The sequence below is a fragment of the Cervus canadensis genome, chromosome 32 (assembly GCF_019320065.1).
Source record: "Cervus canadensis isolate Bull #8, Minnesota chromosome 32, ASM1932006v1, whole genome shotgun sequence".
Taxonomy (NCBI): Eukaryota; Metazoa; Chordata; class Mammalia; order Artiodactyla; family Cervidae; genus Cervus; species Cervus canadensis.
Genome location: NC_057417.1, coordinates 39910667 through 39923451, shown reverse-complemented (window position 1 = coordinate 39923451; position 12785 = coordinate 39910667). Strand labels below are relative to the sequence as shown.

Here is a 12785-nt window from a genome sequence, read left to right as displayed (position 1 = left end):
GGGCTTGTGGTCTCAGTGGTGTCTTCCTCTTCACCACTTTTCCCTGGCCGAGGGGGGAGCGGGCGCCAGGAGGCCACAGTTCCCACGGCCAGCGGCCCCTCGGAGGCCTCCCCAGAAGCCCTGGCTGGGCTCCCCCAGAGGGGGAGGCCGGGGTCCCCACAGTCTGCACTTCACCCGCTCTCTTTCCTGGGGCCCTCAGCACAGGGCTCTGCCCCATCCTCAAAAGCCCAGCATTGTGGTCCCACAGGCGACAAGTTGACCCCAGGTCTCCAGCAGTGCTCAGCTCGGGGGCCAGGGCCCCGCAAACCCCAAGGCCCTTTGCCAAAGGGAGCCACGTTGCTGCCTGCAGCCCGCTTCCCTCTACGGGACCCAGGCAGGAGGGAGCGCCCAGCCCTGCAGCGACCCCGCCTGGCGTTTAGACGAGTGGTCAGGCCTGACCTCCGATGGCCGAGCTCTGAAGGACCCCTGGGGTGGATGGGAGGGCAGGAGGCTCCCCGGGGCACGGCAGGGTCTGTCCTGGGGCCTGTCCAGTTGCTGACAGATCCTGGGTGCCAGGCCGTAAGTCCCAGTCTCCCCACGTGCGCTGTGTCTACAACCTTCCCCAAGGATTCCGGTCTCCTGGGTTAGGGTTCACCCCGCTCGGGCATAACCACCACTTAGCTTCACTATTAATGCAATGACTGTGTTTCCAAATGAGGCCCACCTGGAGGTCCCGGGGGGTCAATGCTTCAGCACAGGGATTCAGGGACACATAGGTCAGCCCTTAACACTCCTGCCAGAATTGTACCATCAACACGACTTGCATCTGGGGAGTGGCGCTCACCCAACACCAGTGCCGGCCTGGGAGCAGACTCGGCGTGAGTGCAGCTCTCCCGGGCTTGGCGCGGGGAGGGTGGGGGGGGGGCGGTTTGGGTCATGGTTCCTAGGGGTGCCAAGTCCCCATGGGCCACACTGGGACCAGAGAGCATCTGGGTGGGCCCGGTGTCATCTCAGGGGTCTTCAGACGTAGAAGGGGGGCCAGGGAGACGCGATGCAGTGAGAAGGACCCGACCAGCCATTTCTAGCTGTGAACGTGGAGGAGGGGCCACAAGCCAGGGACGGAGCGCCTGCAGACACTGGAGAAGGCAGGGCGCGTGTTCAGCCCTGAGCCTCTGAGGAGCCCAGCCTGTAGACACTCCGATCTCAGCCGCTGAGGCCCAGGTGGGGCTCGCGACCGCCAGCCTTGGAGAAAATGAGCTGCCATCCTAAGGCGCTGAGTGTGGTGGTTTATTAACCAGCGCACCCCTGCCCACCAAGGCCCCAGGAACCCACCACCAGGCCCAGAGCCCTGAGCCGCCATGCGGATCCAGCAAACCAGGCACACAGGGTTCTGACCGAGCACCGGCCCAGCGCCACGGATGGTTCTGCAGGACGGCCACACACCTGACGCCATGAAAGGCCATGCTCCACGAGCGCCATCTCAGTAAGGACAGCGCACCTTGCTGGATGACAGGGGCTCCGAACGTGCCTGTCCTCATGGCTGGGGCCTGGGGCCGCCTTGGGGGCCCTGGAGCTCATGGGGGCCCATGGGCGCCCTCCTGTACCACCCTGGGCCCTGGAGGCCTCTGTCCTTCGCCAACCCCAGCCTGAGAGCCAGCCAGCCCAGCTGCTCCGAGCAGATGCAGCCACAGAGGATGGGCCCAGACCCCACACACACGGCCCTGAGCTCTGGTCATGAGCAGCACCCGGGGCAGCGGCTGCCAGCAGGCAAGGGCACCGTTTCCAGCGCTTGGACTTGTGGGGTCAACCGCCCCAAACTCTAAGCTTGGGCAGCAGGGGCTGTGCTCCGGGCCAGCCCCCTGCTCAGACGGGGAGACTGCGGCTCACAGGGCCAGGGGACACCAGCTCAGAGGCCCACGCCTGAATCCCCACCCCCAGGGACAGCTGAATCATCCCCCTGTGGACAGACTCAGGGAGTGGCCATGAGGCGGGTAGACACCCACAGAGTTCAGACTGCTACTGGGTGGGGCGTCTGGACCTCGGCCCCCACCTCCCAGGAGCTGGAAACAGCTGCTGCAGAACTATCAGGCCTGGAGGAGCCTCAGGCCCCTGGCCTGTCTCCAGGAAGCACAGCTCGGATGGGTCTCCAGCGCCTACCCCTTATCAAGTGAGCATGGCTCCCCCTGGAACACCTCCAGCCAGCCACTGCCCATTCCCACAGGCCTCACCTGTCCCACTCACCCCACGTCCTCCTGGGCAAGGTGCCCAGGGCCTCACACTGCTCAGAAACAGAGCTTCACCCAGGCCCAGGGCCCACCTCCCAGCCCAGCTCCTCAGAGCCTAGCACACAGTCGGGCCCCCTCAACACCTGTCACACGCAGGCAGAGGGAGGGTCTCCTGGCCGCTGGGGCTCTGAGCAGAATTGGACTGCTCCCCTGGGCCCCACCAGCCTGTGCTCCCCGCCCCTGGCCAGCTCCTGGAGCCGCTGGAGGTCAGAACAGCCCAGGAGAAGCCACTGGGGGTCCGGACACCCTGTGGGTCTGGGGCAGCTGGGGCATTTGAGTAGGAAGACTCTGGCACCTGCTTCAAAGGCAGAGGAGGGTGCAAAGGGACTCACGTTGTGCCTGCTACCTGAATGGGTCCCTGTGTGTGCAAATGCACGTGGGCACAGGTGTGTACACACGTATGCAGGTGAGCTCAGCACTGTGTACACGTGTGCCCACCGTGTGCCTGTGTGTGCACATGCGTGTGGGCACAGGTATGTACACACGTACGCAGGTGAGCTCAGCACTGTGTACACATGTGCCCACCGTGTGCCTGTGTGTGCACATGCATGTGGGCACAGGTGTGTACACACATATGCAGGCGAGCTCAGCACTGTGTACACGTGTGCCCACCGTGTGTGCACATGCATGTGTGCATAAGCTCGGCACTGTGTGCCCATGTGTGTACACGTGTGCACACACATGTGCAGGAGAGCTCAGCACTGTGTGCACACATGTGCATACACATTTGTGCATATAACTTGGGAGTGCTCCGGAGAGCTTTGGGAGCCATGGAGGACCCAGCCCAGCCCCAGGATCCCTGTGGGCCATGGCCACATGTCCTCCATGGATACTGCTGGAACCCGGGCCTGGGGTGGGCTAGGCAGGCCCCTGGGCCCTCACCCCCTCAGCCGTCCCCCTGCTTGCTCTGTTGCCGTGGGAGGACCTGTTGGGGGGCAATGGCACAAACAAAGCCAGGGAGGTGGGAGCCAGCTTGGTCTGTCCCAGGACCGGGCAGCATCGGGGGGACGCGCCTGCGTCCCAAGACCCCGGGTGGCCCCTGCGGAGATCTGGGAAGGCTGCCTTCCCAGAGTGTGGATTCCGGAGCAGCTGTCCAGCTATCAAATCACCTTGGGAAACACAGACAAAGGCTGCCAGGCCGTGCGGGTAATCTGTGCCTTCCCGGGGACATGGTGGCCACCGGGGAGCCCTGAAGACTGATTTTCCACTCGATTTAACCAGCCCTCATCCCTCCCAGGGTGGCCCCCACCGGGCTTGGGCGGAGCTGCACTGGGCCTCCCCAAACCCGGCCCCGCCTGCCTGTGGGGGCTCCTGGGTGTCAGCGAGCTACCCTCACCCCAAACGGGCCCCACGCTGAGCACTCAGGGCCCTCAGTGAGAACCCAACTGGACAGCAGGTCTGTGCTTCTTCCAGTGTGTGTGGACCAGAAAGAGAACTCAACCAGCATCACAAACCACCTCTGGAAGCCTTCTTTCTAGCAGGCTTGAACTCAAGTGGATCATCTTGAAGACAAGCAGATCCCAGGCGGCCACGGGTCTAGCAAGGCAAACAGCACTGACAACGTCCCCCTCGAGTGCAGTCACATCCGAACAGGTGTTGGGCAGGCAGATCAGGTTCACTGGCGTCTTTCAGCGCCGACCCCAAGCATCTTTAGGCAGAGAAGCAAGTCATCCCTGAGGCCCAGAGGCTGGGGTTCCCTCTGAGGTCAGGATGGGGGCAGGGGCCAGATAAGCCCCCAGGTTTCCTGACCTGGGTTGGGGGGCGAGTGAGGTCACGGCCCAAGGGGGAGGGAGCTGAGCCCCTGGCCTCACGGATGCCCAGCTGGTCAAGCACGGAGATGGCTTCTCAGGCTCCCGCAGAGCCTGCAGGGGCCACATGCCTGCTCACCCCTCCCCAGCCCCAGGGTCATGGGAGTCAGGACAGAATCAACCCCCCAGGAGCCTCCCCTGCCATGTGGTGTGGGTAGGGAGCTGGCAACAGACAGAGAGACAGACCAAAGGGATGCGGCCACCAGCCAGGAGCACCACAGACGTCCCAAGGCCAGGCGGCTGCAGGAAACCCGGGCAGACGCGGGCCAGGAACCCAGGATCACAGACAGGCTTAAAACAATGGCAACGTAATCTATTGCACTCTGGATGCCAACTTGGAAATCGATGTGTCAACAGGGTCGAGTTCCTCCTGAGGCTCCAGCGGAGGGTCCTCCCGGCTCGTCTGGCCCTGGCAGCCCCTGGTGGCCACATGGCCCTGGTCTCTGCCCCGTCCCGACACAGCTGTCCTCCCCCGTGTCTTCACAGCATCTCCCGCGGCAAGTGGCCCCGGGTGGTGCCCCGTCCTGCATAGACGGAGCCCGCTGCCCATGGCTCTCAGCCACTTGCTCGCCAGCACTCCTGGGGTCACGTGCTCCTGGAATCCCCATCTCCAGAACCTGAGCTGGGATGTGCTGGGCTCAGACCAGCTCTCTTGACATCCAGAGACCAACGAGGGGAGACGCTGGCTGGGAGGTGCACTCAGAGCTCACCGGCCGCACCTTTCTGATCCCTCTCCCGTGGAGGGGAGGGTCTCCTGCCCGCGGACAGGCCACGTGGACGCATCACCACTACCCCAGAGGAAAGCAACCAGGGAACCCACCACGCACCACGCTCACTCACGTGCTTGCGAGCCCGCCAGTGTGGTGTGCCACCATCCGGCTTCCGCATCAGGTGCAGGCATGTCCCAGGGGCTGCCCTGCTGGTTAACAGCCTTGTTTTAAACTCAGGGTTAATGCCACAGTCCAGCAATCCGCACCTCAAACTGACAACAGGAAGTCCTTCAAGGTCCCTCCGCGCCCAGCCTTCCTTATGGCCTCACACTCAAGACGCCGGATGCCCCTGCCCGCCCCACCCCAGGGAGGCCAAGGCGGGTGGACATGCTGGACCTGGATGCAGGATGGGGCGCTGGTCGCCTGGAGATGCAGCCTCAGCCGGGCCATGCGGGCCAACAGCCGTGCCTGGAGCTGCTGTGGCTCTAACTTCACCAGGTCTGGAGCAAGCCAGTCGGGAGCCCCGCAGCCAGGCCAGGGCCCCACCTGGGCAGCCCCACACTCCTCCCTCCGGAAGGACCAGGAGACCCGCCTGGTGGATGCTGCGCCCACCTGTCCCTGTGTAGGCGCCCCAGGCCAGGCCCTCGATATTCCAGCAGTGCGCACGTGACCTGCAGGTACTCGGAGGACGGGGCTCAGACAGCCACAGCATTCCTGGGCTTCGGGTCTTCCTCTGCCAGCATCAGGGTGTCCTCTCGTTCCCACAGAGCCCCTTCCTCGGCCCCTGTCTGGACACCTGCTGTGCGTCCAGCCGCAGATCGAGCGTGCACACACGCCCCAGGACGCCTCGTGCCCTGCACTGGCCTCCTCTTCTCAACAGGACCCGTGACCCCCCACCCCACCCTCATCCCCAGGGAGGCTCTGCCCTGGACTTCCTCTCCATTTATTTAAAGCAGAAGCCAGGGAGTTCCCCAGAGGTCCAGCTGCTAGAGGACTCTGCGTTTTCACTGTTGAGGGCACGGGTTCAAATCCTGGTGAGGGAACTAAGATCCCACAGGCTGCACAGTGTGGCCAAAAAAGAATAAATAAATCAGGCCAGACTACCTGTAGAACAGGCTCTGGGTTTGCCATCTGCCAGGTCCATCAGGAGGCCCCAGTACCCCAGGGAGGCACTTCCAACCTCACCTGGGTGTCCCCCCTGCCCACAGGCCCCAGTGCCCCCCAGAGCAGCCCCTGGCCTGCCCTGAAGGATAGTCTGTGAGCAGTGAGGTCCTGCCTCCCTTGGGCAGGCTGACAGGGGTTGCAGGGGCCAGGGCAGGACACCAACCAGGATGCCCCTGTCACGGGTGGACAAGGGAGCCTGGGGGACAGGGCCTGTGGGACCAGGATGAAGACCCCTGCCCAGATCTGCAGGCCCAGGTGGAGGGCGCAGGAGACCCTGGGGGCTTGGGGACCCGCAGAGTCTCATGGGTCCTAGGAGCCCACCCAGGGCCCCAGAGAAGCAGGCAGTGGGGCCAGGTTCCCTCACTGAGGGCGTGGCAGAGCCCACGGGGGTGGGAGGAGGGCGTGGGACCTCCGGGAGGACTGGGGACAGCCAGCTGCCCCCTGCGGGCTGCGGCTGGGCCAGAAGGGTGTCCCCGCCAGGCTCTAGTTACCTGGCCTGGCAGAGCCGCCCGAGGCTCCGGGCACGTCCGTCCCGCTGGGCATCCACGCTCTCCTCCCTGTGCTGGACGCCGCTGGAGCTATTTCAGGCGCCTGGTGAAGACACGAACCGTCTGGCCAGACGGAGCCATGCCCCCGCCCACGGGGCCCTCCCTGCCGGGGCGTCCTGGCCCTGTGTGCTGTGGTGACTCACGCCCGCCATCAGCCCGCCAGCCGGCTCAGCTCAGGGCGGCCCCCAAGGGCTGCTCGCCCAGGCCCCACAGCAGGGAGTCCCCGGTGTTGAGGACCACCGGGTGGGGGCCACCAGGCTGCTCCTCCCGGCGTCCCGGGCCCAGCCTTCTGCCCCCGGGCACCAACGCACGTCCCCAACAGATAAAGGAAGTCATACGTGCAGTGACATTCTTCATGCTCCCTAGGGGTCCACCCCCACCCCCCATCCCCCATCACCCCCATGCCCCCCATCCCCGCCGCATGCAGCACACCATCTTGCTCTGGGCCAGTTCTCAGACCACCCCACCGAGTGCCGGGGTATTGAGGGAAGGGCCCACCGCCAAGGTCCCAGAGGCCAGGACGGCCATGGCAACAGCATCCCTTGGACAGGGCAGGAGCGACCAGCTCCAGGGCTGTGGCGGCAGTGGGAGGGTCAGACGCTGAGACTGGTCCCCAGCTGGCCATCATGCCCCAGGAGACAGGACCACAGACTACTGGGGTCCTACACCCCTCGGGGCCGGCATGAGTTCACGTCGGTGGTCCCAGGACCCCAGCCCTCGCGGGCACCCGGCTGGAAGCTGGGTGCCAGGGAAGGGCTCTGGGGCTGAATCTGAGATGCCACCCTGTAGGCCAGGCCCTTCCCAACACACACGCCTGCTCCCCTCAGAGCGACCCTGAACCCGAGCCTGCCAGAAGCCCCGAGCTGGGTACTGTGGGCGCCAGCACCTCCAATCCCAATGAGGGCTTCAGCCCACAGGGCAGAGCAAAGCTCAAAACCTGCACCCCCCACCCCCCGGCACCTCCCCTTCCTCCACACTCCGTTTTCCGAGACTCCAGATATGCACAGAAGCCAGAAAAGGAAATTTCTTCTGCCCAATTCAAGCTGCAGTTCCCGTCCTACCCCTGATGTACCAGTTACTGGAAAGCAATTCCACAAACGCCTTTCTGTAAAGGACGTGTTTTTGGCCAGTTTATACAGCTACCCTTGTTCACCCAAAAATCTGGAAGCTGCCTTCCATGAGCTGGGCCCTCCCCCTCGGACATTCAGGGAGGTATTTCTGCGTGAAATATGGGCCTGCTCTGAGGCAGAAGATGAGCGGGTGCAGTAAATTCTGGAGTGGAATTTGTTTAACCTATCACCCCCCCCACCACCCGCCGGCAGTAAGTGCGACTCTGGGCGGCCAGAGCCCTGATGTATTTTTATGACACTTGGCAAGGCCGCCCAGGAGGCTGGAGAAAACGCGCCAATCGGAGCTGCCGCAGGGGTGGGTGCGCTCGCTGGCCAGCTCCTCACTCAGAAAATGTCCTAAAGCCTCACAGTCTCTGCAGCAAACCTATTCATTCATTCATGGCCGACTTCCCTCTCTAGCCAGGCAGGCTGCTGCTGCTGGACAGAACCAGGAAGACACTGCCCTCAGCCCAGTTCCCCAGCCCCCTGATGCGATGGGACAGGCCCCAGCAAGCGGGAAGTTTAGTAACAGCCCAGCAGGAAGACTGGAGGAAGAAGGAGGGGGCTGCCCTTCAAGTCATCCTGCCAGGTGCCTTCACAGGGAGTGAGCCCCCTGTCTCTGCTTGTAAGCAAGGAGAAGCTGGGGAGCCCAGAGAGCAGGCTGGGCCAGGTGAACCTGGGCCTCTCCAGGAGCACCCCGTCTCGCCGCTGAGACATAGCACGCTGCACAGGCCTGTGTCTGCAGCCACAGGGCAGCGCTGTGTCTTCCTGCCCAAGGCCAGGATTTAGGAGGAGGAGGTGGTGGGCAGGCCGCAAAGGTGGGAATTTGATCTAACACATACATCCATGCTGGAGACACACAGCCCCTTGCCAAGAGGCCCAACTCACCACTCTACAGCCCTGGGTCTTGTGGGACACAGACTTCTTGGCTCCAAAGCACAATTCAGACCTGGGTGACATCCCTCCACGGCCACTAGTCCCCAGGGGCTACTGTGGGGCCTGGACCCACAGGAAAATGGAAACAGTTTCAGCTCCAACACCCTCCAAATATCAATGTTTAAGCATCTGAGTCTTAATGGAAATAAGTTAGGAAAATTCTCCCACTTCATTTTGCAAAGAAAAGGAATCAATGGATGTGAGATGGGGGAGGGGTGCCCCGTGCAGGTGCTGCAGCCCCATCTCTACCCAGCTCAGAGCCCCCCAATCCAAGTTCAGAGCCCCCCAATTCTAGCTCAGAGCCCCCCATCCCAGCACAGAGACCCCCATCCCAGCTCACAGACCCCATCCCAGGGCACAGACCCCATCCCAGGGCACAGACCCATCCCAGGGCACAGACCCCCATCCCAGGGCACAGACCCCCATCCCAGGGCACAGACCCCATCCCAGGGCACAGACCCCATCCCAGGGCACAGACCCCCATCCCAGGGCACAGACCCCATCCCAGGGCACAGACCCCATCCCAGGGCACAGGCCCCATCCCAGGGCACAGACCCCATCCCAGCACAGAGACCCCCATCCCATGGCACAGACCCCCATCCCAGGGCACATCCCAGCACAGAGACCCCCATCCCAGGGCACAGACCCCATCCCAGCTCACAGACCCCATCCCAGCACAGAGACCCCAATCCCAGGGCACAGACCCCATCCGAGGGCACAGACCCCCAATCCAAGGGCACAGACCCCATCCCAGCACAGAGACTCCCCATCCCAGGGCACAGACCCCATCCCAGCACAGAGACTCCCCATCCCAGGGCACAGACCCCATCCCAGCACAGAGACCCCCATCCCAGGGCACAGACCCCATCCCAGCACAGAGACTCCCATCCCAGTGCACAGACCCCCATCCCAGGACACAGACCCCCATCCCAGGGCACAGACCCCATCCCAGGGCACAGACCCCATCCCCCATCCCAGGGCACAGACCCCCCCCAGGGCACAGACCCCATCCCAGGGCACAGACCCCCATCCCAGGCACAGCCCCATCCCAGACAGAGACCCCCACGGGCACAGACCCATCCCAGCACAGGAGCCCCATCCCATCCCAGGGTCACAGACCCCATCCCAGGGCACAGACCCCAATCCCAGGGCACAGCCCCATCCAGACAGAGACCCCCCCATCCCAGGGCACAGACCCCATCCCAGGGCACAGACCCCATCCCAGCACAGAGACCCCCCATCCCAGGGCACAGACCCCATCCCAGGGCACAGACCCCCATCCGACGGCACAGACCCCATCCCAGGGCACAGACCCCATCCCAGCACACAGACTCCATCCCAGCGCACAGACCCCATCTCAGCAGAGACCCCTTCTCTGCCCAGCCCAAGGACTCCGTCCAGCTCAGGCCCGGGGCCTCCGGCAGCATTTGCGTGGCCGGCCTGCAGGTTCCCCCTACCCTGAAGGCCTGCTGGGCACCACCTCTGCTCTGCATCAGGACTGACCCATGAACGGGGGTCCTGGTGGCCCACAGGCGGCTTGCAGAGTCACTCACGCCTGCCATGCTCCCCAGCCCCTGAAATGTTTCTGGAAAACTGGAACCCACCCTGGGCTCCACATTTACATCAGGAAAAATAACAGTTTTTTTTTACTTCATGAAAAGTTCGTTGAGGGCTTCTGAAGGAAAAGAAACCTTGAGTCCTTGGTATTCAACTCACCAGGGGTGTGAACCGCACCGTTGTGCCCGCCACGCGGCCCGGCAGGCACGGAGCCAGGGCGGAACATTCCGGGGCGGCTTCTCCTGCAGTCCTGATGCCAAGGTCTGGTTTGGGGGAGGGCCAGTGTGAGACCAGGCACCGTGTGTGTCCACGCCAAGCTCCCTGCAGGGGAGGGGGGCTGCACAGGCAGCCTGGAACCCTGGTGGACAGATGTCAAGGTCACAGAAGCTTCTGGAACCCCTCCCAGGGTGTGGACACAGCTGTCTGAGTTATGCTGTGCTTGACCTGCAAGTATTTCAGTGGCTTCTGCTGGTTCAGGCCGCCAGAGCAAAGCCCACAGACCAGCTCGACAGCAGGAGTGTGTCTCCTCCCAGTCCTGGTGCTGGACATGGAGACCAGGTCATGGGCAGGGCTGGTCCTCTGGTGGCCTGTCCTCAGCGAGCACACAGCCTCCTTCTCCCCGGGTCCCCAGCGTCTCCCCTGTGCCCATCTGCGTCCTGACCTACTAAGGACACTGGTTATGTTGATTAGAGCTCCCCCTAATGACCCCAATATACCTTCTTTACCTCTCTAAAAGCCCCCTTCTCCAAATACAGTCACGTCCTTGGGGGACGGGGGGCCAGGGATTAACCAGGAACTTGAGGGACACGCCCTGCCCATGGGCGCTTCTGTCTCTGACAGTCACCCGGGGCAATGAAAACCAGTCACCTCCGGAGGGCTTCCCTGGTGGCCCAGGGGTTAGGAATCCGCTTGCCAATGCAGGCGACACCAATCTGATCCCACCGGTTTGATCCCTGGTCCGGGAAGATCCACGTGTCGCAGAGCAACTAAACCCGAGCACCACAACGTCCTAGCCCGCGCTCTAGAGCCCCTGCTTAGCAAGAGAAGCCACAGCAATGAGAAGCCCACACTCTGCGGTGAAGAGCCCCCCTGCCCACCCCGCTCACCACACCTAGAGAAAACCCCGCAAAGCAAAACAGCAACAAGGACCTGGCGCAGCCATAAATAAATAAGTCGTCCCCTCCTGGACGCTCAGAGCTGTGCAGGTGCGTTATCCCCCTCAGCCCTACAAACAGGGCACTGGGATCCCCCACCCCGTGGACATGGGGACACACTTGCTTGTCCAGGGGTCCCGGGCCTCTGCTATGGGAATCCCAGGGGACAGGCGGGACCACAGGGTGAAGGAGAGACTGGAGATGACTCTTAACTCACTCTGTACCCCCAAGGATTCCTAGGGCTACGCCTGAGCCAGGTGCCACCCCTCTCTGAGCCTCAGTATTCCCATCTGTAAAGTGGGTGCAACCAGCATCCTCCTACTTGGAGGTCACAGGCATAGGCGCTTTGGCTGGGGCTGGAGGAGAAGGTTTCCTGTCTGGGGCAGCTTTCATCACCATCATGGATCAGGAAACACATCCAGGTGCAGAGGTGGGTGGAGGGCACGCAGCTCCTGCCTGAGGCTGCACGCAGACGGGCGTGAGTGACCCATGCCCTGGGAAGCCGCTTCTCCCCAGGAGGGCTGCTGCCTGAGCCCGCCCCTGCCACACAGGCCTGGCCCGTATGCCACAGACGAGCACGGCCTCCCGAGATGTCATGGGCTCTGGGCTTCCAGGGGCCGCTGCCTGGGGCCAGGGCTTCCCGGGGGACCAAGGCCTTCCCCCATGGAGATGCACTGGCCTCTGCCTAACTGTTACTGGGGCCTGACAGTGAGCATGTGGTGGGAGAGGACGCTCTGGGAGAGGACGCTCTGTGTAAGGCCCTTGGCGGGGGGGTTGCCGCGTGCTGCTGTCTGGGGAGCCGGGCAAGCGGGGCTCCGGGTGACCAGGGGCCACTGCAGCCCCTTCTGGGGCCACGTCTGGGCTTCTAGCCCCGCTGGGCAGTGCGAGGGGCCCGTCTCGGACTCCTGCCACCGGCAGCACTTTCTGTGAAGCCTGGGAAGTCTCCCTGGGGCCCGCCCCTGCCCCAGAGAGTGTGCGACTTGCGGGGTGAGCTCTGGGGCCCACAGTACACGCAGACAAGTGTGGGCGCAGGGGTGCCCAAAGCCCTCGGGGCCTGACGTGGAGACGCCGGGGGTAAGGGCCTGGTCCGGCCCCAGCCCCGCACTCTGAGCCGCATTCTCGGCGCTGGGCAGGATCCCCAGGCACTGGCCGAATCCAGAGAGGCCAGGCCCTTCATGCACCTCTGCAGCCTCCTCTCCACGCTGGCTTCTCCACACGCCCGGCCTGGCCCAGACCCCCAGCCCCTCCTGCTGGGCCCATCCCCAACAAAGACTCATTTCTCAAAGCCGCCCCCTGGCCTGGGGGTGGCCCGGCCTGCGTCCACCTCTTGGGGGATGGAATGCTTATGCTCCGGTTCCCTCCTACCTTGGAGAAACCCCTGCGTCAGGCCAGTGGGGCCCCTGCTCAGCCAGGGTGCCTCTCTCCTCCCCCACCCAAGCGACCTCACTTGGGTCTTTCAGTTTGTGGAAAAGTTCGGATCTGTCTTTAAGCGACCACAGTGCAAACGCTCTGGGTGAGTCACCCCCACACCTGAG

At 63.5% G+C, this 12785-nt stretch overlaps 1 long non-coding RNA gene across 1 annotated transcript; it reads right to left on the bottom strand.

Moving 5' to 3' along the window:
• Positions 1 to 3212: 3212 nt before the first annotated feature.
• LOC122433587 lies at positions 3213 to 6491 on the bottom strand. Its single transcript, XR_006267124.1, has 3 exons — positions 6438 to 6491; positions 5395 to 5578; positions 3213 to 4988 (listed from the first exon to the last, which is right to left on the bottom strand). It is a non-coding gene; the product is annotated as an uncharacterized LOC122433587 (long non-coding RNA).
• Between the last annotated feature and the right edge of the window lie 6294 nt (positions 6492 to 12785).